We start from the raw sequence: 27,788 nt of genomic DNA on the forward strand, positions 1-27,788 counted from the left end.
CCCTTAACTGCCTTCTGAAATACCCTAGCAAGCCACCCAGTTTAAGGAAAATTAAGGATGGGCAACAAATGCTGTCCTTGCCAGCAATGCCCACATCCTTTGAAAGAATAAACAATTTAAAGAGTTACACATTGGGACCATATAACTCCTGAGCCAAAAGATGCTGTTTTAGTCAGTGTCTACTTTGAAAAGGGCTCAAATGAATCCCTAGTTAATGCCCCCCGCCCCCCCTTGCATACAATTAAACAGAATGAATATACAATTAAAAGATTCCCTTCTTTCTATTTACATTAAAATTATTTTCTACGTACAACCAAAATTTCAAAACCAATTAAATCTGTTGGAGCTGCAGGCTGACAAGTCTCCGGGTCCTGAAGGACTTCATCCTAGAGTCTTAAAACAAGTGACCAATGAGGTAGAAGGTGCGTTTGCGTTAATTTCCCAAAATTCCCTAGACTCTGGAAAGGTTCCATCAGACTGGAAAGTAGCAAATATTCAAGAAGGGAGGGAGGCAGAAAAGAGTAAACTATAGGCCAGTTAGCTTGACGTCTGTCATGGGGAAGGTGTTAGAATCAATCACTAAGGAGGTTATAGCTGGGCACTTGAAAAAACTGAAGGTAGTTGGGAGAGTCAGGATAGTTTTGTGAAAGGGAAATAGTGTTTAACCAATTTGTTAGAGTTCTTTGAAGCAGTAGCATGTGCTGAGGATAAAGGGGAACCGGTAGATGTCCTGTACTTGGATTTCCAGAAGGCATTTGATAAAGTACCACATCAAAGGTTATTGCGGAAAATAAAAACTCATGGTGTTGGGGGTAATGTATTAGCCTGGATAGAAGATTGGCTGGCTGGCAGAAGACAGGGCAGAATTTTCCAAAATTTGCACTAAGTGCGGTAGCGGGCGGGTAAAACGGTGTGCTGCCCGCTGACAGCGATGGCGGATTTTCACATCGTATTGTCCCGAGCCCACCTCATCATTTATGCACTTCTGGGAAACATGCCATTTCCAAAGCGGGCGGGCTCCTCATTCGCCCACCTGCCATCACCCCGCCACTGCATCACGCCGGGCACCATGTTTAAAGGCCAGCCACAAGCACAGCGCTCATTGCTTCCAGCTCACCACTGCTGCCCAGGAGACATGGCCCTCAAAGGCAAGAATACTGCAGCCCCCGGTTTAATCACGGGTCCCTTGAGCGACTGCTGGATGCCGTGGAGGCTCGCCGGGATGTCCTGTACCCCTGCTCTGGCCGCAGGATGGGAAGCAACGTGAGCAATCTGGCTTGGGAGGCGGTGGCAGCAGTGGTCAGTACCAATGCCCTTCAGAGGAGGGCAGCCACCCAGTGCAGCAAGAGGGTGAATGATCTCTTCTGTTCCGCCAGGGTAAGTCATTCCTCTCATCACTCTCAATACTTTCACACACTCAAACCCATCACACATCCACAGGCCCTCGCTCACTGCCAGTTCAAGGGACATCACCATTCACTCTCTCACACACACCTTCATTGTCCTCACCCCGTCCATAGGACCACTCACCACCCACACAGGCCAGGCACATTTATCACCTGGCCTGGCAGGCGTCCTGCTTACACTTTCTCCACCTCTATTCATGCGGGACAAGCTGGCACACAACAACAGGGAGAGGTTGCAGACTGGTGGCAGAATGCTTGACATCAAGGTCCTCATGGACTTTGAAAACAGAGCCATCCAGCTGGCCGGCGATGACCGGGACCGGTCCTGTGCTGACGTTGAGGTCGATGGTGCTCTACCAAGTGAGGATCCAGCAGTGCAACATCCATCGGACAACCACAGGCCACTGCCATACACTAATTATCTCTCCTTGCTTTCGCAGGCACACCTGCCAAACAGCCGACAGAGTCCATGACCCAGGACCTCCAATCAAGCTCCAAAGAAACCTCTGAAGAGGAATCTGAAGGCACCCTCCTTGAAGTCCTGTCACAGCGCTCACCCACACCCTCCACCAGTGCAGAGGCACACACCTCGATGGGACCAAGCTTTAGAGTAACCTCGGGATCACAATCTGGTGAGCACATCGCGCTGTCTGATCCACAGCAGGCGGAGGCAGGGACTTCCAAGGTGTCAAAGGACTACTGGACGCCATAAATTTGCTGAGTCTGAGTCAGATGACGAGCCTCTGGACTCGGTCATGTCACAGCTGCTGCAGCTGCAAAGGCAAGCTCAGGAACATCAGGAAGGGATGTCCACTGCACTCCTCAGATTGCAAAGCAGGACAGAGGAGTCCGTCCATCTTCAGGCGGAGGTGATAGCGCCAGCATGCCAACACACCAAGGTCAACACTAGTCGGATGGCAGCTGCCATGGACACCTTGGTCCAGGACATTGCGCCTGCACTGCTGCGCGGGCTGAACTCCATCACTGATGCCATAGTTGGCCTCCAACAGTGTGTAGCGAGACGGTGTCGGGCAGATCGATCTCACTCCAGCTACCCCTGCTCCTCCCAGGCACCCATAGGGAGGAGGATCAGCAGTTGCACACTCTGGGGCCATCCAGCCAGGTGACTCTGGGAGTGTCCGACCCATCCGAATCCCCTCTTCCTGTGACCTCAGAAATTCCAGCTTCACAGGTCGGGGAGGGTGCCACTGCCACACAGCAGGACCCCGAAAGCAGGCCGGGGCCTCCAGGTCTCAGCCCTCCTGAGGATGCCTGTCAAGGTCATCATAGACAGGGCGTCACAGTCAGCAGGCTGCCTGCACCTCCACTGTGGATGTCCGGGGAGCACCAAGTTGTAGCGACAGGGTTAGGGCAGTTAAAGAGAATTAGTTGCACAGCCTGGCCATGGATGTTAATCACTTATACATAATGTTCACTATTATCAATAAACTCCCAAGAATATCCTCCTGCCCATGGCTCCTTGTTCTGATGAGCAGTGTTCTTGTCACTCAGATGTGAAACCTTTCTGCACAAGATAAAGGCAGGTGACTCAGTCCAGAGCCTCTTCCCCATGCTCTGTGCAGCCTCTGGACCAAAGTGATGGTCCAGCCTCACACTCCTTGGAAACATTACTGATGCCTGCACCTCGATGGTGCTGGTCATTGCTGCCAGAATGTCGTGGGCAGGCATCACAGAGTTCCATCATTCTCTCTGTGTGCTCTCAGCACCTTTAAGGTGGGGCTGGCCCCCATCACACCAGTGTCTGTGACTAGCGATGCTGTGCTCCTGAGGGGCACAGGTGCTGAAGGCGGACAAAGTATCAGATGCTTCTAAAGTTTCATGGCTGCGTCTCTACGATATGACCCTGATCACAGAGTGCAAGCGAGCTGCCCTTGGCCAGACAGGAGTCAGACATTCTCAGAGGCTATGTGAAGATCTATGGAGTGTCCTCACTGCATGTTGTCATCATCCTCCTGCGATCGAGTGACTATTAGGGCCTCCACTGTGGCTCCATGACAGGAGCATTCTCACAGAGGGTATTGGCGCTGCCATAAGCCAGACTGGAGTCAAACGTTCACAACTGCCATGTGAGGAACTGTGGAGTCACCTCACTGCATGTCATCATCATCCTCCACAAATCTGGCAGCAATGAGGGCCTCCTGAGTGTGCCTGCCTCGTCTGGCCAGTGCAAGGGCCTGATCCCCATCATCATCGCCTCCGACGACCCCCTCACCCTCATCCCCATCAGCATCCTCCTCATCAGAGGAAACATGCGGCTCCTCCATCTCCTCCTCAGTCAGCTCCTCTCCCCATTGCAGTGCCAGGTTATAAAGAGCGCAGCAGATGACGACGATGCGTGACACCCTCTGTGGACTGTACTGCAGGGCTCCACTAGACTGGTCCAGGCACCAAAACTGCATCTTCAGCATTCCGACGGTCTGCTCCACCAACTTGTGAGCTGCTGCATGTGTCTCATTATAGCGTCGCTCTGCTGCAGTCTGAGGCCGCTGCACAGGTGTCATCAGCCACGGCCTCTGTGGTAGCCCTTGTCCCCAAGGAGCCAACCCTGCAGCCTCTATGGACCCTGGAAGATGTCAGGGATCTGAGACCAACTGAGGATGTAGATGTCATGCACAATCCCTGGAAACCGTGCACGTACCTACAAGATGCATTTCTGGTGGTCGCATACCAGCTGCACGTTCAGTGAGTGGAAGCCCTTGCCGTTGATGAAGCCCAGAGAGTGTAGCGATGGAGATCTGAGCGCCACATGAATGCAGTCAATCGCACCCTGCACCTGTGGGAATCCCGAGATCTGGGCAAATCCAATCGCTCCTGCATCCTGGCTGCCCTGAGCACAGCGAAATGCACAAAGTTGTGTGCCCTCGCGAAGATGGCATCCGTGACCTCATGGATGCATTTGTGGTTGGAGGATTGTGAGATCCCACAGAGGTCACCTGTGGAGCCCTGAAAGGAGCCACTGACATAGAAACTGAGCACACGGTCACTTTCACAGCCGGATGCCCTCCATGTCCCCATGGCGCCAAATCCTGCAGCAGCTGGCAGATGTGACTGACCAGTTTCCTAGACATGCGCAGTCTTCGGCGATGCTGGTTCCTGGTCATCTGCAGGAATGAAAGGCGGTGTCTATAGACCCTGGGTGTCGCTAGGGTGTCGACAGCTCACTGTGGTTCTGTGGCGGTGTGTGCGGGAGCCCCAGCCGCCCCTTCTTCCAGAGGGTGCTGCTCCTCCCTCTGCCCAGCCAGGCGCCTCAGTCGCTCTCTTCTCTGTCATGTTCACTCTCTGTACGGCATACAGCTAGTTCATCAGGCTCCATGATGTACTCCTCCTGCAGGATGAAAGAGAGAGGGACACATGGTTAGCATGGGTGTACTAAGAACCTGTCCTGGTTAAGTGTGATGGCCCCTTAACCCTTCCCGGATAGTGCTGGCCATCACTTGGATGGCCAGAGGTTAGTGCGCTGCATGTCTGCACAGTTAGCTTGAACCATGGGGGAGACTGGTCCAAACAGGGATGCTGACATTGCAAGGGGCTGTGAGCACCTCCAGCAGTGACTGCTGCATGGCCAGCTTTAGCAAGGAGATTGTACAACATGTGCAGTCGTCCAACTGTTCTACAGCCCACTAAAACGCTCATTAGTTTGCAGTCTGTGCCGGGGGTGAAGGGTGAGGGTCGGTTCAGGGGGGGAGCTCTGGAGAACTTGCTGGAATTTTGATGCCTCTGTGTCGCTTGAGTGGGCAGGTAAGTTAGGAGCCCGACCCCAATCATATCAATGTGGCTGCACCTGAACTGTCTCAGCTGCAGAGGAATGGTCACTTTCTACAAGTTTCCCAAATGCGTGGCCGCTTCCCTTGCCCATCCGACACCCCCACCCCGAATGCTTGTGCACTATATTCAACAGCAGGGCTAATGTTGCCCCTCCCTCCCCCCTACTCCACCACCAGTTGCCTCAGAGGCAGGCTGCCCTTAACCAAGGCCCTCCCCCGCCATCAGTCATGTCAACGGCAAAGCTGCACTTGCCCCCCGCTCCCCCTCACAAGTCGCCTCAGAGGCAGGGCAGCACATAACCCCGACCCCCGGCGCCCCTGAGGCCTGCAAAGCAACAGGCGACCCTGGCGAGCTCTGCAGAACGTTGCTGTTCACCCAAACTGAAGGCCGCCAAGTGCACGTCGCCTCTGCGCTGTTGCAAAACACGTCAGTGTGCTTTCCCACCGACGTGGACGGACGATCCAGTGGGGGTGCAAGAGCCTGGCGGGATGACCTGATAATGATATGCTGATGTGTTACAGTGAGGTTCCTGGCAACCGACAGCGGGAAATGTAGCCCTCCGTCGGCGGGCTGAGAGGACAATCGCGACCTGCCTTCCCACCATCGTGAAACCGATCATGCCATATTGTAAGCTCATGCCACCTATCACTCCTGCTGCCAACGGGCACAAAAAATTCTGTCCAGAGAGTATGCATAAATGGGTCTTTTTCTGATTGGCAGGTTGTGATGAGTGGAGTCCCACAGGGGTCTGCGCTGGGACCTCAACCTTTTACAATTTACACCAATGACTCAGATGAGGGGAGTGAAAGCATGGTGGGTAAATTTGCAGATGACACAAAGATAGGTAGGTAAGTATGTTGTGAAGAAGACATAATTGCAGATGGATATAGGTAGGTTGAGTGAGTGGGCAAAAATCTGGCATATGGAATGTAATGTGGGAAAATGTGAAGTTGTTCACTTTAGCAGTAAGAACAAAAAAGCAGTGTATTACTTAAATGGAGAACGGCTGCATAATTCAGAGGTGCAGAGGGATCTAGGTGTTCTAGTACATGAGTCACAAAAAGTTAGTATGCAGGTACAGCAAGTAATTAAGAAGGCTAATGGAATTCTGTCCTTTATTATGAGAGGGACTGAACATAAAAGTAAGAATGTTATGCTTCAGTTATACAGGGCATTGGTGAGACCGCATCTTGAATACTGTGTGCAGTATTTAAGGAAGGATGTAAATGCATTGGAGGCGGTTCAGAGGAGGTTTACTAGATTGATACCTGGAATGAGTGGGTTGTCTTGTGAGGAAAGGTTGGACAGACTGAGCTTGTTTCCACTGGAGTTTAGAAGAGTGAGGGGTGATTTGATTGATGTAGACAAGATCCTTAACGGCCTTGAAAGGTGGACATGGAAAAGATGTTTCCTCAGGTGGATGAGTCCAGAACTAGGGGCCACTGTTTTAAAATTAGGGGTCACTCTTTTAGGACAGAGAAGAGGAGAATTTTTTTCTCTCAGAGGGTTGTGCAACTTTGGAATTCTCTGCCTCAGAAGGCAGTGGAAATGGGGTCATTGAATATTTTTAAGGCAAAGGTGGATAGATTCTTGTTAGGCAAGGGAATCAAAACTTATCAGGGTTAGATGGGAATGTGGAATTCGAAACAGAGACAGATCAGCTATGAGCTTATTGAATGGCAGAGCAGGCTTGAGGGGCCGAATGGCCTACTTCTGCTCCTATTTTGTATGTTCTTATGTAAATCAAGGAACTCCAAATTCTATACAAAGCATTACATTGCGAGATATGCCTCCAATAATTTCTTCATACTTGCATTTCCTTTTGTAAAACAATCAGTACTGCTAACCCAGTAAACACAACATTAGCCTGTGTCTATTGATAGGGGCTCAAATGAATCTCCAGTGAATGCCCACTGCCCCCATACAATTAAACACAATTAATAATCAATTACCACCCTGTGCTCTAACACTTACATTGGCTTCTGTTCAAATTTAGAATTCTCATCCTTGTATTCAAATCCATCCAAGGCCTCACACTTCCCCATCTCTGTAACCTGTCGCAGCCCTTCAACCCTCCGAGATCTCTTTGTGCCTCCAATTCTGACCTCTTATGCAGCTCAGCTCCTTCACCCCCACATCAGCTAACTGGGCCTTGAACTCTGAAGCTCCCAGCCCACATCTCTCGCTCCTCCTTTAGGAACAGCCCTAAAAATCTACACCTTAAGCTTTTGATGATCTACCCTAATATCTGCTAGGTGTCAATATTTTTTTTGTCCAATAACATGCCGGCAAAGTGCCTTGTGGAATTTTAGTATGTTAAAGGTGCTATATAAATGCAAGTTTATTGTTGGCATTGATACAATTTCATGGGGCCCAGCAGGCCTTGCACAAGTGAGCAGTCTTCAATATGCGAGTCAACGAGGCTGTCAGCAAATTAACTGTACGTGAACAGTATCATAACTGCATCCAATCTTGTTCCTACCTAATATCCACCCACATCAGACTTCCTGGACGGGTTATTGATAATGATGATGAGCTGGTATCCCTAGCCGATTTTTCTGCTTCCAGCTGAGGACCACTGCTGCCAATGACTGTGCTCTCATTGCCCTTCTATTGAAAGCAGCAGGGAAATGCCAGACTTTATTACAAGGGGCATTTCATCAGCTCATAAAGGCACTAAACTTGAAACTGATAGGAAGCAATGCTGCTCCTGGTGTAACTGACAGGAACTGTTAATGTCTTACAGAGGATACATTCTAATGAAATAAATGTACTCATTCTGAACATTAACTCACCACTGTGCCAATACTGACTGTGTCCAATTGAATGTGTCCTAGATAGCCACAGAACACGGAGCTGACAATATCTATGAGAATTACATCAGCTGTGACAAAAACTGTCAGGAAAACGAATGATACATAATATACGTTGGTTAGTTTATTCTGATCACTATTTTTTCTTTTATTTTGTAGTCAAAACAAACCGATCATATTTCTTACTGAAGGCAATTGTCTTCTTTTTCCTCAAAATTAAGGTGTAATTTTGAGATGATTTCACTGAGGATTTGAGATGAATTCACTGAGGTTTTGAGATGATTTCATTGAGGTTTTGAGATGATTTTGCTGAGGTTTTGAGATGATTTCGCTGAGGTTTTGAGATGATTTCGCTGAGGTTTTGAGATAATTTCACTGAGGTTTTGAGATGATTTCGTTAAGGTTTTGAGGTGATTTCACTGAGGTTTTCAGATAATTTCACTGAGGATTTGAGATGAATTCACTGAGGTTTTGAGATGATTTCATTGAGGTTTTGAGATGATTTTGCTGAGGTTTTGAGATGAATTCGCTGAGGTTTTGAGATGATTTCACTGAGGTTTTGAGATGATCTCACTGTTAGGTCTTGAGATGATTTCATTGAGGTTTTGAAGTGATTTCACTGAGGTTTTCAGATAATTTCACTGAGGATTTGAGATGATTTTGTTGAGGTTTTGAGATGGACCTGAATCTTCTGGTTGGCTTGCAGGAGCGGGCCCCGCTTGCCGATGCGTAGAATGACGCATGGTGACGTCAGGCATGCTTCCTGGCGTCACCACGTGTCATTCAATTCTTCAGGTCGGCGGGTGCGCACCGGAGTCAGCTGTGCGCCCACCAAACTGTCAAAGGCCTATTAAGGCCGTTTATCAACTAATTGAGCTGATTGCCTGGGCTGCTGGTCCAAACTTGAGGTTGCCGGGCAGGTGAAGAGCCCAGGTGGCCTTCGCATTTCTCATGGAACCTCATCCACGGGCGGGATGAGGTTTCATGAAGGCTTTATAAATTAAATAAAAATTTTCATTGAAATACATAAACGTGCCCCAGCTCACGTGACACGGTCACATGAGGGGACATGCCTGAGTAATTTTTTTTTCTTTTTCGCAATGCTTTATTCTTAAATTAATCTCCCTGAGGCAGCTTTGCACCTCAGAGAGATTTCTGCACGAAAGAGCGCACTCCCGACTCAGCCTATTCCCCCACCCACACAGCTAACGCTGAGCGCTTCCGGGCCTGCCCACGTAAGGCGGTGGCGCACTGCCGATGGTGGGCGGTGATCAGCTGCGCGCTCGCTCCCACCCAACAGGGAGAAAATTATCCCCATGATTTCACTGAGGCTTTGAGATGAATTTGCTGAGGTTTTGAGATGATTAAACTGAGGTTTTCAGCATTATGAAGAGAAATGGCAAAGTTGCTTCGGGCAAATCATTCACTGTGATGAAGGATTCAAATATTAGGGTACACGAATTAAGAATTTTGGCCTTTGAAGTGAAAAAACAAAGTCAAGCAGAATATTTTCACCTTTAAGCTCTGGAGTTGTGGACTAAGTTAGTGGGCAAGGCCATTGAAGTCGATTTTCTAACAGGTTCAATAAGCGGGATTGTATAAATAGAATCAGGGAAGGGAATTTAATGAATTGGCTCAGTGAGTGATGATTGTGTAAATGGATTAAATAGGCCATATGACATAGAAACAAGACAGTCACCTAAACCAACCAATCCACACCAGTGTTTATGTTCTACTCGAGCCTCCTCCCTTCTTTTCTCATCTACACCTACCATCGTAATCTCTATACCCCTCTCCCTCCTTGTCTACCTTCCCCTTAAATGCATCTATATGATTTGCATCAACCACTCCCTATGGAGCAAGTTCTACATTCTTATCACTCTTTGGGTGAAGAAGCTTCTCCTGAATTCCCCATTGGATTTCTTGGTGACTATCTTACATTGACGGCCTCTAGTTATGCTCTTCCCCACAAGAGGAAACATTCTCTCTGAATCCACTCGATCAAAACCTTTCAGAATTTTAAAGACCCCTAATAGGTCACCTCTCAGCTTCTTATTTTCAAGAGAAGAGAGACACAGCCTGTCAATCCTTTCCTGATATTTATACTGTTGGGAAACATATCTTCAACAACTGTTTTCTCTTTTAAAATTTGGAAGGACTTTGCATTATTTAGACACCTGGATTTTCTTTTTAAAAATGGTCATAAATTCACCTTGGATGTGAACAAGCATGCCTTCTCCAAGAGATTGCCTGACCTACATGGCACTTAAGGGGGAGAGCTATTTGCTTATTTGAACAGTAATTACTTTAATGGTTGGGAAAAAGGCTGTCTAAAGGTAACGACCCTGGTGATTTACTGGAAATCAGCTGATGAGGATGAGCTTTAAGTTTTGAACTTGTTTTTTTGAACTCAGTTGGGAATGAACTGAGATGGGGAAAAGCTGCCCTGCTGGTGCTCTCCTTGCCTTGCTTGAAATCCAGTGTGGTTATCAGTATCCAGCTAGGAATCCACATACCAAGGGAACTTGTCTGTATTTGGAAACCCGAAAGGCAGAGATGAGAAGGATTGACCCAGCTCTATTTTCCTGCATGCTGAAGCTCTATTGGTGGAATCTCCAGATGTCTACTGGGGCTAGCGATCTGCTCGCATGAGGGAACGCCAGATTGGCGGCATCAAAACCTGCAAACTTTATTCATTTTATAAAACTTTTTCTTCAACCGCCCATCTCTGCAGAGACCCTATTTCTGTGTGTGTGTGTGTGTGTGTGTGTGTGTGTTTGTGAGTGTCTGTGTGTGTGTGTGTGTGTGTGTGCATGTATGTGTATGCACACATGCTGGGGAATTTTAAAAGGGATAGATAGTTACACTTTCAGGTTAAAAATTGTGTTAACCAGTTTTTGCAACTTGTTTTCAAAAAGAAGTTTCATTTTGTAATAAATCAATCATTCAGAATTTATTGAGAGAAGCCTGGTTAAAGTCTCTTTTATTTTGGGTCTAGCAGTAGCAAAGGCAAATAATTGACCATTTTGGTAAGTCAATTAAACATTTACGCTAATGGGCGGGATTTTCCACACCCACCGCCGCCGGAATCTTCCAGTCCCGCCACAAGTCAATGAACTTTTGGCTGGGGCACCGCCTCACCCACGACTGGGCCAGAAAACCCCAGCCAATGGTGCAACCTGTGGAGTAGCGGGGCTAGATAAACTGCGCACTCCTCCCATCCTGATGGTAACAATACCAATTAACTGAAGGAGATTATATAAATTAATACAGTGAAGTGAGTTGTATATATGAGTTCATTGAAGGAGGTGATATAATGGGTCTGCAAGGTAATGAGGTATGTTTCAGGAGAGAGCAAAGGATATGATGGGATGTTAGAAGGGGGAAAACTTGCCATTGGACCCGTCAGCTTGGAAATATCTTTCATATCCTGCCAGGAGTTGATGGGTATCAGACTCCTTATTTTCTTCAGTAACAGATTGCAGCAGGTTTCACGAGTCTGGGCAATATTGCCTGAGCTCGGTTGCATTGTATTCTCCATTTTTCCAATCCTTCCTTGAAAGTAAATATAAACCAGTTATTATATTTCTCTTGTTTGGGAAATACATTTGAAGTGTATCCTCTGTTACAATGCAAGAAACACAGCAGATAATTTGAACATAAATGATCCCACAAACAGCAATGTGGTAATGAACAAATAATCTCTTTTAGCGTTTTTGATTGAGGGATAAATATTGGCCAGGATACCAGGGACAACTTCCCATCTCCAATATAGTGCAGTGGGATCTTTTACATCCACCCAAGGGATCAGGCAGGCTTTGGTTTAACATCTTAATCTCTGACAGTGCAGCTGCCTTTCAGTACTGTGCTGGAGTGTCAGCATAGCTTTTCATCCTGAAGTCCCATTGTGGGCCTCGAACCCACAGCCTTCTGGTTTGGAGGTAGCAAAAGTACTACCCATTGAATCATGGTTGCTGATCCCCTATCTGTCTTTTTGGCTGGTACATGGTGCATAGAATGATGAACAGTCAACAAAATGGCCTATTAAAGAGATCCTGCTGATCCAGTGGGTCCTTCAACAGCACCTTCCAAACCTGCAACCTCTACTGCCTCGAAGGACAAGAAAATAGATGCGTGGGAACACCACCACCTGCGAGCTCCCTCCCCGCCCCGAAGCCACTCACCACCCTAACTTAGAAATATATCGCTGTTTCTTCACTGTCACTGGGCCAATCCTGGAACTCCCTCCCAAACAGTGGGCATACTGAATGTGTACCTACAGCACATGGGTTGCAGTGGTTCAAGAAGACAGCTCATAACCACCTTCTCAAGTGCAATTGGGGATGGGCAATAAATGCTGGCCTAGCCAGTGACACCCACATCCCATGAAAGAATTAAAGAAATACATTGTCAGGCCTGTTACTAATCTGTACAGGTTGGGAAAGTGCCAATCCTAATCTGTGGGGTATCAGCAATTCACAGCAGGGACAGTTGGTTGAGCTGCTACAGTTGGTGTGAGTATTCCTGGGGTTGGGAGAGGAAGTGGAAAAATCTGCCAGAGCTCCCACTCCAGGTCATTATCCAGTAACCCAAGGACACTGGGCGAGTACAGGATCATGAGTGGCTGCGATGCACTCACACTATCAACATTCACTGCTTAAGATTCAATGCACAAGGAATGACAACTCCTGACGGATACCAGCATGCTCCTGATCCCCGTGGTACTTACTCCAGCAAGAGATCACCATCCTCAAGGATGAGGAGCAGAAAACAGGAATGAACTTGTTTTTAAAAAAAAGACTGAACATCAAAGAGTGAGTGAGAAAGGGACTTTGTTACCACTTAATATAGATAATATGATTATGAATCAAAACATTGGTGGTTTCTAATTATAAATTAGTTGCCCAAAGCCACCACTAGACAACCATAATTTCAATGCACCGTTGGTGCAATGCATTATATGGAATTGTACAAGCACCAATTGCCCCATATGTGGCAGGGACTGCAGATCACACATGGCACTTAGCAGCCATCTCAGAACCCATCGAACCAGAAAGCAAGTCATCCTCAATCCTGAGGGGCTGCCCAAGAGGAAAACTGTGGAGTGGAGGTCACAGGCTGTGGGAGATTTCAACAGCTCAGGATCATTATGAAACAAAGACAGGAATCGAGAACCAAAGCACACTATAAATGTTCTGTTGTGGTCTTTGTTAAAATTTTGGAAACAATTGCCAGCAACACGTTAATCACAGAATTGTTATAGCACCAAAGGAGGCCATTCGGCCCATCGTGCACAGTGCCAGCTCTCCATTGGAGCAATTTACCTAGTACCACTTCCCACTGAAAGGACATAATGGGAGCAACTTTTCCCACTCTTACCTGTTGTGACCTCGTTTTTAGTTTGTGTAAACCGGCGTTCATGTTCCTTCTGTAATGGTCGTCTTCAGTTTATGGTGTTGGGGCATGTAGAGGCAGACAGGTAAATTGGGAGAAGGGAAAGATATTCACTTTACAGCTTTACATGGTTTATTGACTTCACAACATGCAATCAGCAGGTAAAAGAAGGAATGTTTTGCATTCCCACAATGTTTTCACAACCTCAGGACATCACGAAGCATTTTACAGTCAAATAAGAACCATCTGTACCTAAGTAGTATGACATCATTTAAAATGACACAAAAAGTGACACAAAAAACTTATTTTATTCAAACTATTATGTTTCATGGTTTTATACTAAAAAGGCAAACGGTCAGGAAATTAACCAGTTGCAATTAACACTGATTTTCTGCATCAACTCGACTTTTGTGTACCATCGCCACAAGTAACCAAATATCTATCAATCTCTAAGATAAAAGCAAAAAACTGCGGATGCTGAAAATCCAAAACAAAAACAAAAATACCTGGAAAAACTCAGCAGGTCTGACAGCATCTGCGGAGAGGAATACAGTTAATGTTTTGAGTCCATATGACTCTTCAACAAAACTAAGGAAAAATAGAAAAGAGGTGAAATATAAGCTGGTTTAAGGGGGGGTGGGACAAGTAGAGCTGGATAGAGGGCCAGTGATAGGTGGAGATAGCCAAAAGATGTCATAGACAAAAGGACAAAGAGGTGTTGAAGCTGGTGATATTATCTAAGGAATGTGATAATAAAGGTACAGATAGCCCTAGTGGGGGCGGGGTGGGGGGAAGGGATCGAAATCTATCAATCTCTGTTTTTAATGTAGTCAGTGACTGAGGTTGTACAGCTCTCTGGGTAAAAAAATTTCTCCTCATCTCAGTGCTAAACTCAGTTCTACTATCTAGGACTGCGACCCTGTGTTCTAAATACCCCAGCCAGGGGTAAATATCCTCCCAGAATCTACCCTATGAAGTCCATTAAGAATGTTATGGGTGGAAAATTGCTTTGCCTTGCACCACAACAGAGGCAGAAACAGAAATACCTGGAAAAACTCAGCAGGTCTGGCAGCATCGGCGGAGAAGAGCACAGTTGACGTTTTGAGTCCTCATGACCCTTCAACAGAACTAAGTAAAAATAGGAAAGGGGTGAAAAAAAAGCTGGTTTAAGGGGGTGGGGGTTGTTGGGACAAGCAGCCAGTCATAGGTGGAGATAACCAAAAGATGTCACAGACAAAAGAACAAAGAGGTGTTGAAGGTGGTGATATTATCTAAAGGAATGTGCTAATTAAGAGTAGAGAGCAGGACTGCCAAGGTACAGATAGCTCTAGTGGGGGTGGGGGAATACTAAAAGGTAGAGATAAACAATGGGTGGAAATACATTTAAAAATAATGGAAATAGGTGGGAAAAGAAAAATATATAAATTATTGGAAAAAACAAAAAGGAGGGAGAAGAAATGGAAAGAGGTTGGGGATGGAGGAGAGAGTTCAAGATCTAAAATTGTTGAACTCAATATTCAGTCCGAAAGGCTGTAAAGTGCCTAGTCGGAAGATGAGGTGCTGTTCCTCCAGTTTGCATTGAGCTTCACTGGAACAATGCAGCAAGCCAAGGACAGACATGTGCGCAAGAGAGCAGGGTGGAGTGTTGAAATGACAAGCGACAGGGAGGTCTGGGTAATGCTTGCGGACAGACCGAAGGTGTTCTGCAAAGCGGTCACCCAGTCTGCGTTTGGTCTCTCCAATGTAGAGGAAACCGCATTGGGAGCAACGAATGCAGTAGACTAAGTTGAGGGAAGTGCAAGTGAAAAGCTACTTCACTTGAAAGGAGTGTTTAGGCCCTTGGACGGTGAGGAGAGAGGAACTGAAGGGGCAGGTGTTGTATCTTCTGCGGTCACATGGGAAGGTGCCGTGGGAGGGGGTTGAGGAGTAGGGGGTGATGGAGGAGTGGACCAGGGTGTCACGGAGGGAACGATCCCTATGGAATGCCACCAGAGGGGGTGAAGGGAAGATGTGTTTGGTGGTGGCATCATGCTGGAGTTGGCGGAAATGGCGGAGGATGATCCTTTGAATGCGGAGGCTGGTGGGGTGATAAGTGAGGACAAGGGGGACCAGTGCAAATCTGGGACAATTCCACCCATGATCTCATTGAACAGTGGGACAGGCTCTTGATACTGGATGCCCCACTCATGTTCCCATGATGTATTAAGCCAAAGGTTAAATGGTGTTACGAGGTGGCAGTAGTGCAGTCAGTCTGCTAAACTAGCTGGATATCATTGTTCTTTTTTTGTTGTTCTTTCACGGGATGTAGGCATCACTGGCAAGGCAAGCATTTATTGCCTATCCCTAACTGCCCTTGAACTGGATGGCTTGTTAGGCCATTTCAGAGGGCAGTGAACATTGCTGTGGGTTTGGAGTCCGGATAAGTCTGGAGACTGGGTGAGGGCAGCAGATTTCCTCCCCTCCAGTATAGAAGTGAACCAAATCCAGTATTTCATTGTTATTATTAATGAGGCTGGCTACATTTATAGTCTCTTGGTAGTACAGAACTTGAGTGTTGCTGAAAAAAGAGACACGCTGTCAAAGCTTTCCATCTTACATTCATCAGGGCAGATGCAGGAATGCCAAATTTCAAAGGGAACAACAATTTATACTGCATGAGAAAAGGTTACTGATTGGTTGGCAAGTCGAACTCTGATTGGTCGAGGCATTACCATGGAGAATGCACCAGGGAACTATTGTTCCCCCATGCTTTTGTTTCATTCAAAAAAGGCAGAATGCCTGGACATGTTCCTTTTGCCTGCAGAGGACAGGTCCCTGCATATGAGCCTAACTCATATGTTCATATGTTCATAATATATAGTTTATAGCAAGTGGTGGTTGATCCACATTGCAAACCCAAACTGATAATCTTAAATTGGTTGTTAGTGTAATTCTTAACACACTCAGGATTGTTCAGCCAGGGCCCATCTGACCACCCGAAAATCCTGCCCTTTGTTCTGAGTTTTACAAGCAAGGGCTGGTTGAGTGCGGTCAGTATCCTGCTTATTGCGAACAGCAAAGGGATGTGCTGTTTGATTTGACCATCAGTCGTTGGGATGTTCAGCCAATGTACGTGGCATCATACCAGCACTGAAATTCATATACCACATTACTCACTTGTCTTTTTGGTTTGACAGCAGCATCCTATTAGTGGAAAATGGATTTCAGTGTCTCCAGATAGTGAGACAATTTTTGAAATCATCAAGGTAATTGCTCCCTAGCGAAACTGGCCAGATAATGAAACAAAGAGTTACAAGTACTGGTATCTGTCAGAGGGATTAAAATTAAACTAAATTAAATTAAATTAAATTAAAGAGGAACATGAAATTTGGATTGAGGACTAGGGAGAAATAACATTTAATAAGAACTATCCACAAGGTAGATATAGGCAAAGGGAGACCTGGGGCATCTATTTAAGTCCACGAATGCTCTGTTGCTTGAAACATACATACTTCATCATTGTACTAATAACTTAGAATTAGTGGCCCACTTGCAGCAGGATAGGAAAACATTAAGTGAGGGATTGTGAGAGTGGCAGTGTTAAGTGAGAGCTATTCTGTAGATCTCCACGGCTTTCAGACTTTAGGTGCGTCACAAGTGGGCGCATGTATGGCAGAATTGCCTTTGTTTTTGCATTAGTGGCTGGGAAAATTAATGAACTATTATGGCTTATAAGGGCAAGGGAAGATACTGTAGCCACCACAGCTGCCACTTTGACCACTAGATCAACAAAATAGTCCATCTTTGGGTGACAGTTCTGGATATCACCAAAAAGGAAAATTCACACTGGAGACAGAACGTTGACATCCATGCACCATCATAATATAACTCATCACTAAGTGAAACTGCCTTGGGTGCATGAGGCAATCAGAGCAATTCAACATATTCAACATTGGCCCGTAACTTCTGGGCTCCGGGACGTCATAGCTGGGGAGGTACCCCAAAGATGCACTAGGGAACCCCCCACTCCTGGAAGACCCCTAAGAATTGCCCAGGAAGTTCAAACTTCTGTTGGGCAATTGACCTGCAAACGAAACCATCCAAAAGTATGATTTAAATCCCAAACTTCAAATGGTCCTGACTGGCTTACAGTAATAGTTACCCAAGAAAAGTTAGAACAATTAAAACCATTTCTAACTCCTGGGCAACTATAGTCCAGATCACCCCCGAGACCACCCCACTGACCACCCGACCATCCTCCAACCGCCCCCATTCCCCCAATTACAATCCGACCCCCACCCACCACTGACCATCCTCTCCCTCTGACCACCCCCCAATCCTGCCCACTTACCTTACAAACCTACCTTCTTCACGGCTTCTGAAAGTGGCTGGACCTTTATACTTACCTGCTTTATGGCAGCTAGTGCCATAAAAAAGGGGACATGGCTTCCCTACCTCCGACTATTCAGCTCTCAACCGAAGACTTCAGGAGCGCGCTGCCCTACACAGTTCTCGCCCAGCCTGAGTCGGAAGGTTCAGGCGAGAAAGAATCGGTCGGAATTCCTGGGAGGAAACAAGGAACATAGTGGCAATCTGGCTCTGACTGACACTCCACAGAAGTTCAGGCCCTATATATCCTTGCTCCTCATTTGGTCTTTAATCCATAATTCACCAAACAAGGACGTCACAGAAGCACATCATATATATGCAACAAGCCAGCCAATGAATAAAAATAGTTGATAGTCTTTGTCTGTGTCTCTATTCTGCAGTCAACCAGCCATTGTATGCACTATGTATATTGGATCAATTCTGTACTCTAATGGAATAAAGACTTTTGATGGAAAAGAAAAGTATTGCTTAGTTTAAACTACATTTAACTTACACTAGATCAGGGTGATTAACTCTTAAGTTTATTTCTGTTAAGTTTAGCTACTTGTCTAATATGAAGACACATGGTAGGGCACCTCACTGCCTTTGAATGCACATCCTGTTCCATGTGGAAATTCCAGGAGATTTCCTGGGTCCTGGAGAACTGTATATGCGGGAAGTACCATCAGCTGGGGGAACTTGAGCTCCGGGTCTCAGAGCTTCAGCAGCAACTTAGCATCACTGCAGGGCATCCATGAGGCTGAGAGCTTTGTGGATAGCACGTTTCTGGATGTGGTCATCCCACAGCTTAAGGGTGTGCCGACAAGAGGGAATTCCGACCTTATGATGCAGGGAATGTCATTGATTCAGCAGCTGAAGATGGTTGGACACTACCCTGAGGAACTCCTGCAGCAATGTCCTGGGGCTGAAATGATTGACCTCCAACAACCACAACCATCTTCCTTGGTGCTAGGTATGACTCCAACCAGTGGCGAGTTTTCCCTGTTTCCTATTGACTCCAACTTAGTACTGCACCCCAGAAAATTAGTTCCTTTCAAAAATATATCCAATTGCCTTGGGAAAGCTCCTTTGAATCTGATTCAACTACCCCACACTTATCAGTATAAGTTGAACAGCCTGAGTCTCATTTCACATGAACATACGAATTAGGAGCAGGAGTCGGCCACTCGGCCCCTCAAGCCTGCTTTGCAATTCAATAAGATCATGGCTGATCTGATTGTAACCTGCATACTAACCTTTTGTGATTCATGCACTAGGACACCCAGATCCCTCTGAATCTCAGAGCTCTGCAATCTCTCACCATTTAGATAATAAGTTTCCTTTTTATTCTTCCTGCCAAAATGGACAATTTCACATTTGCCCACATTATAGTCCATTTGCCAGATGTTTTCCCCAGATCTCACTTAACCCATGTCCCTTTGCAGCCTCCTTATGTCCTCTTCATAATTTACTTTCTTACCTATCTTTGTGTCATCAGCAAATTTGGCAACCATCCCTTCATCCAAGTGATTTATATAAATTGTAAAAAGTTGATGCCCCAGCACTGAACCCTGTGGCACACCACTCGTCACATCCTGCCAACCAGAAAAAGACCCATTTATGCCAACTCTCTGCTTCCTGTTAGCTAGCCAATCTTCTATCCATGCCAATATGTTACCCCCTACACCATGAAATTTTATTTTCCACAATAACCTTTGATGTGGCACCTTATCAAATGCCTTCTGAAAATCTAATACAGTAGATTGACTGGTCCCCCTTTATCCACAGCACATGTGGCTCCTTCAAAGAACTCCAATAAATTGGTTAAACATGATTTCCCATTTACAAAATCATGTTGACTCTGCCTGATTGCCTTGAATTTTAGTAAGTGCCCTGCTATAACATATTTAATAGTAGCTTCTAACATTTTCCCTACGACAGATGTTAGGCTAACTGGCCTGTAATTTCCTGCTTTCTGTCTCCCTCCCTTTTTGAATAATGGAGTTATATTTGCTATTTTCCACTCTAATGGAACCTTCCCTGAATCTAGGGAATTTTGGAAAATTAAAACCAATGCATCAACTATCTCACTAGCCATTTCTTTCAAGACCTTAGGGTGAAGTCCGTCTGGACCTGGGGATTTGTCGGCCCGCAGGCCCAAAGATTTGCTCAATACCTCTTCCCTGGTGATTGTAATTTTCCTGAATTCCTCCCTCCCTTCCATTTCCTGATTTACAGCTATTTCCAGGATGTTACTTGTGTCTCTATAGTGAAGACCAAAGCAAATTCATCCGCCATTCCCTATTTTCCATTATCAATTCCCCAGACCCACTTTCTATAGGACTAACGCTCATTTTGTTAACTCTTATCTTATTTAAATATCTCTTACTATCCGTCTTTATATTACTAGCTAGCTTTCCCTCATACTCTAATTTTTCCTTCCTTCTTTATCTTTATGTCATTCTTTGTTGCTCTTTATATTCTTTCCAATCTTCTGACCTGCCACCCATCTTTGTGTGATTATATGCTTTTTCTTTAAGCTTGATACTGTCTTTAACTTTTTTAGTCAGCAACGGATGGTGGGCCCTCCCTATGGAATTTTTCTCTCATTGGAATGTATATATTCTGTATATTCTGAAACATCCCTTTAAGTGTTTGCCACTGAACTTCTATTGACCTATCCCTTAACCTCATTTGCCAGCTCACTTTAGCTAGCTCTGCTTTCAGGCACTCATAATTATCCTTATTTAAGTTTAAAATACTAGTCTTGGACACACTCATTTCTCCTTCAAAATGAATGTAAAATTCAATCATATTATAATTGCTGCTACCTAGGGGTGCCTCCACTAGGAGGTTATCAATTAATCCTATCTTGTTGCTCCATACCAGGTCTAGTATAGCCTGCTCTCTGGCTGGCTCCAGAACGTGCTGTTCTAAGAAACTATCCCGAAAACATTCTATGAGCTCCTCATCTACACTACCTTTGCCCATCTGATTTTTCCAGTCTATATGTAAATTAAAATCCCCCATGATTATTGCTGTACCTTTCTGACAAGCTCCCATTATCTCTTCTTTTATACTCTGTCTTACTGTGTAGTTACAATTAGGGGGCCTGTACACCACTCCCACAAGCCACTTCTTGCCTTTATCATTCTTCATCTCAATCCAAACTGCTTCTACATGCTGGTTTCCTGAACTTAGGTCATCCCTCTCTAAGGTGCTAATATCATCATTAATTAACAGAGACACCCCTCGACCTTTCCTTAACTTCCTGTCCTTCCTAAACATCACGTACCCTTCAATATTCAGGTCCCAATCTATGTCATCCTGTAGCCATGTCTCTGTAATGGCTATCAGATTGTACATATTTATTTCTATTTGCGCTATCAGTTTAGAGCCTTTAGTTTTGTCCTTTTATCATTTTTGTAGCATCTAACCTTATCTGCTGATTTACTCTTAGATTTGTACACTCTGTCCCTTCCTGTCACGATCTGTTCATCATTTCCCATATCAATACCTTTCTCCCTTGCCTTGTCTCTACTCTTTGGTTTACCACAGCTTCCCAAATTTGATCCCTTGCCCTCCATTCAGCTTAAAACCCTTTCTACTTCCCTAGTTATGCAGCTCACGAGGACACCAGCCCCAGCACGTTTCAGGTATAGACCATCCCAACTGTACAGATCACACTTCCCCCGGTACTGATGCCAGTGCCCCACAAACCGGAACCCACTTCTCCCACACCAGTCTTTGAGCCACGCATTCATTTCTCTAATCTTATTTGTCCTATGCCAAATTGCATGTGGCTCAAGTAATAATCCAAAGATTATTACCTTTGAGGTCCTGCTTCTTAATTTGGTGCCTAGCTTCTCATACTGGCTATGCAAAGCCTCCTTCCTCATCCTGTCTATGTTGTTAGTACCTACATGGACCACGTCCACTGGATCCTCCCCTTCCCACTGCAAGTTCCCCTCTAGCCCTGAGCAATGTCCCAAACTCTGGCACCAGGCAGGCAACATAGCCGTCTGGATTCTCGCTCCTTGCTACAGAGAACAGTGTCAATCCTTCTCATTAGACAGTCTCCTACTACCACTACATTCCTTTGTGCTCCCCCCACTTGATGGTTACTGTTTCCAGGTCTTCTCACTCTTCTAGGTGGTGGTTACTGTCCCTGGGTCCTCTCACTCTTATAAAGAGCAGGCTGGGTCTTTAAAATTCTGAAAGGTTTTGATATAGTGCATACAGAGAGAATGTTTCCACTTGTGGCAAAGAGCATAACTAGAGATCATCAATATAAGCTAGTCACCAAGTAATCCAATAGGGGATTCAAGTGAAACTTCTTTACTCAGAGAGTGGTTAGAATGTGGAACTCGCTACCACAGGTTGCAGTTAAGGTGAAAAGTAGATGCATTTAAGGGGAAGCAAGATGAGGGAGAGAATAGAGGGTTACGCTGATGGAGTTGAATGGGGATGAATTGGAGCAAGTTCCACTGGAGCATTAACACTAGCATGGAGTGGTTAGGCCAAAAAACCAGTTTCTGTGTTGCATATTCTATGTAACACTCCTTGCATTAACACACATTGTTTGGACGAGTGCAGCTCCAACAACACTCAAGAAGCTCAACACCATCCAGGACAAAGCAGCCCGCTTGATTAGCACCTCATCCACAACCTTCAATATTCAGTCCCTCCACCATGACACACGGTGTGTACCATCTGCAAGATGGACTGCAGGAATTCACCAAGGATCCTTTGACAGCACCTTCCAAACCCATGGCCTCTACCACCTAGAAGGACAAGGGCAGCAGGTAGATGGGAACATCACCACCTGGAAGTTCCCCTCCAAGTCACTCACCATCCTGACTTGGAAATATATCGCCGTTCCTTCAGTGTCACTGGGTCAAAATCTTGGAACTCCCTCCCTAACAGCACTGTGGGTGTACCTACATCAGATGGACTTCAGCGGTTCAAGAAGGCAGCTCATCACCATCTTCTCAAGGGCAATTAGGGATGGGCAATAATTGCTGGCCCAGCCAGCGAAGCACACATCCCATGAATGAATAAAAAAACATGCACTTCAACAGCATGCTAATCAGCTTTGCTGTCTTGTTCCATCTAATTTTGCTCTTTCTGCAGTATTCTTTGTTCTGTTGCTGTTTGTCCTTCCTTGTTTTTTATGCACCTTCTCTCTCTCTCCTGTTGTGTCCTGGTGCCCCTCCTCAGTGCCAGTTCTTTTGCCATTTTATTTTCTTCTGCTTTTCCCCCTCTGTCTCATCCCTCTTGCCTTTGTATAGCAGGAAGAGAATGTGCAGCAAAGAGATGGTGAGAGGAAAGCGAGAGAGACAGTGTGTGTGCAGGAGTGAGCAGCTAAAAGGATGTTTGTTGCTTGATGAATGGCAGTGTGAGGGTGCAAAGGTTTGAGCAGCCTCTGGTGGCAGCAAAAGCCTACTGCACCTGGTATTCCCAGGCGGTCTCCCATCCAAGTACTAACCAGGCCTGAGTCTGCTTAGCTTCCGAGATCAGACGAGATCGGGCGTGTTCAGACTAGTATGGCCGTAGGCATTTGCTGACTGGCTTTCTGGCTACTTAAAGGCATATACACCACAAATTCATTCTTTTTAGTAGTTTATAAAATTATATTGCATATAAACATTTACATTTTCATTTTTATTTTCCTTCCCCACTTTACTCTTTCTCTCTCACACATTGCAAGCCCTGCCCACACCTTCATTGCCTTCCTTCAGCTTCAAAAATACCTTTACTCTCACCAGACACTCACTCACTCACTCACTCTCGCTCACTCATTCACTCATTCACTTCCACACTCACTCACTCGTTCACACACACACTCATACACACATACTCACTCACTCATACACTCACACACTGACGCACTCGCTCACTCGAACACACACACAGACTCACACTAACTTGCTTGCTCGCTCGCACACACACACACTCACTCACACTTACTCACACAAAAACACTGCTCTCTTATCCCTCAAAATACAGACACTCAGGGAGTAGTCTTTTCTCCCAGCTACTCTTCCCAACTCTGCTTGCAGGCAATCTTGGATTCTCATCACATGGGATATCTATTTCTCATCACGTGTAATATGTTCATATGACTTCTACAAATGTTGTTACCATCTATCCAGGAATGTTCTTTTCCCACTTCACTAAGGAAGGATATACTGGCCTTAAAGGGAGAGCAACAAAGGTTCACCAGACTAATCCCTGGGAAGGCGGGATTGTCCTATGAGGTGACATTGAGGAAACCGGGCCTATATTCTCTAGACTTTCAAAGAATGAGAGCTGATCTCATTGAAGCGCACAAAATTCTTACAGGGCCTGACAGGGTAGGTGCAGAAAGGATGTTTTCCCTGGCTGGGAGGTCTAGAACCAGGGGACACAGTCTTAGAAATGGCAGCCCATTTAGGACTGAGATGAGGAGGAATTTCTTCAGTCAGAGGGTGGTGAATCTTTGGAATTCTCCACCCCAGAGGGCTGTGGAGGCTCAGTATGTTCAAAGCAGAGGTTAATAGATTGACACAAGGGATACAAGGATAGTGCAGGAAGATAACATTGAGGGAGAGGATCAGTCATGATCTAGTTCAATGGGGGGACAGGCTCGAGGGGCCAAATGGCCTAATACTGTTCCTATGTTCCTATTCCTGCCCACCTTTCAGCCAGGCATCCACTACAGCCACCAGACCTTAGGATCATATAGCAACATGTGCATATGCATATTGTCAACCTTATTTTAACACACCTCGCAGTAACACAAACACATTCTAACAACATGCTAGTCAGTGTTGTTTTTCTCCTCCATCTAACTGCTACTTATTGGCAGGGGAATGGGCACCAGCTTATAGCAGTAGAAAAGAGCTATAAGATGCATAGAGCAGTGTGTTGGATGGTACTAGATAAGGGAATAATTCCATACTGTATTGGATCGAAGCAGATTCAGAAGGACCATGACGAATGCAAACACAGGATTACAAAGCACGTGTCTATGCAAACACACAAAGTGTGGTGAGTACGGTTGATGAGCTACAAGCACCAATAGCCGTCTGGGAGTGTGATAGAGTGGCAATAACAGGAACATGGCTGAAAAATGGTTCCGAAGAGATAGGGAAGGAAAAAGGGAGGTGGGGTGGCAATACTGACCAGGGAAAACATTGTAGTATAGGAAAGAGGGGACATTCTTGAAGGGGCAAGGATAGAATCCATTTTGTAAAGTTGAGAAGTGATCATACTACTGGGGCGCTTTCTACAGCTCTCCAAACAGTCCGAGAGAGATACAGGAGCAAATCTGCAGGGAAAGCTGTGATATGGGGGACTTTAATTACCCAAATATTGGTTGGGATAATGTTAAAGGGTAAGGATGGGGAGGAATTTCAGGAAAATGCCCTTGATCAGTCAGTTCTCGGCTCATCTAGAAAGGAGGCATTGCTGGAACTGAGGTGGGCCAAGTGGACCTCATGCCTGTGGGGGAACACTTGGGTAACAGTGATCATTGCATCATAAAGTTTAGATTAGCAATGGAGAAGAGCAAGGGACAATCTAAAGTAGAATGTCTTAATTGGAAAAAGCTAATTTAATTGAGGTAAGAAGGGATCGAGCCAGAGTAAAAAGGAAACAAAGACTGAAAGGAAAAACTGTGATGGGACAGTGATTGATCTTTAAGGAGAGATGCTTCAGGTACCAGCTAGGAACATTCCAACAAGGGTGAAAGGTAGGTGAACCAAAGCCAGGATTCCCCAGATGATGAGGGGCATAGAGAATATAACAAAACAAAAATAGGTGTATGATCCCTGTGAGGTTAGGGTTAGAATTCTTCAAACAAGAACTAGGTCAAATAAAATAAGTTGATGGGGTAAGTGGAGAGGAAAATGAGACTGGCAAGGAGAGAACAGAAAGGCAGCTAACACAGGAAATTGAGGGGAGATTTAATAGAGGTGTACAAGATTATGACAGGTTTAAACGGGAAGAAACTGTTTCCATTAGCTGATGTTACAAGGACCAGTGAACACAGATTTACAGTTTTGAGCAAGAGATGCAGAGGGAGATATGAAGAAGAAATTTGAAACAGTGAGTGGTAATGACCTGCAACTCATGAGGATAGTGGATGTGGAGACAAAGATTTCAAAGGGAAATTGTATGGACACCTGAAACAAATAAACATGCCAGGCTACAGGGATAGAGAGGGAGAATGGGACTGACTGGATTGCTCCGTGGAGAGCTGGCATGGATTCGATGGGCCAAATGGCCTCCTTCTGTGCTGTAATGACTCTATGACTGTTTTCTGTTCTGCTGCTGTTTGCCCCTCGTTTTCTATGCATCTCATCTCTCCTCTCAGCTGCTGAGTCCGGGTCCCCCTCACCCAGTCTCTCTTTTATCTTCTCTGATTTTCATCTCCTGCTTTCCCTCGCTCTGTCTCATCCTCTTCTCTACATGTAGCAGAAGGAAAATGTGCAGCAAAGAAATAATCACAGGAGTAAAAATAGAAAATGCTGGAAAAACTCAGCCGGTCTGGCAGCATCCGTGAGAGAGAAACAGAGTTAACGTTTTGAGTTTTGAGAAAACTGCAGCTGTGAGGAGAGGTTGGATAGGCTGGGGTTGTTTTCCTTAGAACAGAGGAAGCTGAGGGGGACCTGATTGAGGTGTACAAAATTATGAGAGGCCTAGATAGAGTCGACAGGAAAGACTTGTGTCCCCTAGCGGAGGGGTCAATTACCAGGAGGCACAGATTTAAGGTGATTGGTGGAAGGATTAGAGGGAACATGAGGAAAAACTTCTTCACCCAGAGGATGGTGGGTGTCTGGAATTCACTGCCTGGTTTGGTGGTTGAGGCTGAGACACTCAACTCATTTAAAAGGCATCTGGATCTGCATCTGAAGTGCTGTAACCTGCAAGGCTATGGACCAGCTGCTGGAAAGTGGGATTACAATAAGCGGCTAAATTCTTTTTTCTCTTCTTGGCTGGCGCAGAGACGATGGGTTGAATGGCCTCCTTCTGCACTGTAAATTTGCATATTTCTACGGCGTCCGTATGACTCTTCTTCAGAGCTAAAGAGTAGAAATGTGATGGATTTTATATTGTTTAAAAGGGAATAATCACAGGAAAGCGAGAGAGAGACAGTGTGTGTGCAGGAGTGAGCAGCTAAAAGGATGTTTGTTGCTTGATGAATGGCAGTGTGAGGGTGCAGAGGTTTGAGCAGCCTCTGGTGGCAGCAAAAGCCTACTGCACCTGGTATTCCCAGGCGGTCTCCCATCCAAGTACTAACCAGTTCTACAAAGACAATATACCAGATGACTGAAAGGCTGAATTTATTTGGTTTCTTCTGCTCAGACACCGTTCCGATGTCCCTGTTGGTCCTACTACACTGAGAATGTCCCAAACCTCCTAGGTTATACCTCTGGAACTACAGACCCTGTCCATGTAATCATAAGCACAGCATGTTCTGTGGTTAAGTATAGACCTTTGACCTCTCCTTTCCGTTTTTTAGCCTTAGCACAAGTGTTTTCTGTGTTTGACTTCTGTTTCCAAAGTGATGATGTAATGCAGGACCGTGAAGCAGCAAGTTCCAACTGCAATTAGAATGTAGTTTTTAACATGCTTCTCCTGATTTCAATACAGGGTAAATGAATTAAATAATTAATTAACTAAGTTAATTAACATTATAAACTAACAATCTTAATGTTAAACTACAGTCTAGCAGAGGTTAATACTGACAATTAGGGCAAGGGATTTATATTTGGTTATGTTCCAATGACACACAAAAGTCCAAATATTCCCACAGTCACAGAGGTAAGAGATATAAACTCGAGACACCTTTTATTCTTTTCCCTCACTTTTCTAGCAACAATTAATATGGTTTTGAAATAATGAGGCTGTTTGTGATGTGCCCAGTACCTGCAGTCAACAGAAAGTCTCAGCAATGTATTTCTTCATATCTAAGGTTAGAGAGAGAGGCTTAGGGTAATTTAACTTTTGCAATTCTTGATCCCACAAATTACCATCAACATCCCATATTCTTAAA

The 27,788-nt window shown here is 45.5% G+C and overlaps 1 non-coding gene across 1 annotated transcript; it reads right to left on the minus strand.

Annotated features, from left to right (window-relative positions):
- Positions 1–23,185: 23,185 nt before the first annotated feature.
- On the minus strand, positions 23,186–23,304 carry LOC144685152 (5S ribosomal RNA). The gene has a single exon (XR_013577656.1). It is a non-coding gene; the product is annotated as a 5S ribosomal RNA (ribosomal RNA).
- Positions 23,305–27,788: the final 4,484 nt, after the last annotated feature.

This window comes from Cetorhinus maximus, chromosome 9 (genome assembly GCF_964194155.1).
Source record: "Cetorhinus maximus chromosome 9, sCetMax3.hap1.1, whole genome shotgun sequence".
Taxonomy (NCBI): Eukaryota; Metazoa; Chordata; class Chondrichthyes; order Lamniformes; family Cetorhinidae; genus Cetorhinus; species Cetorhinus maximus.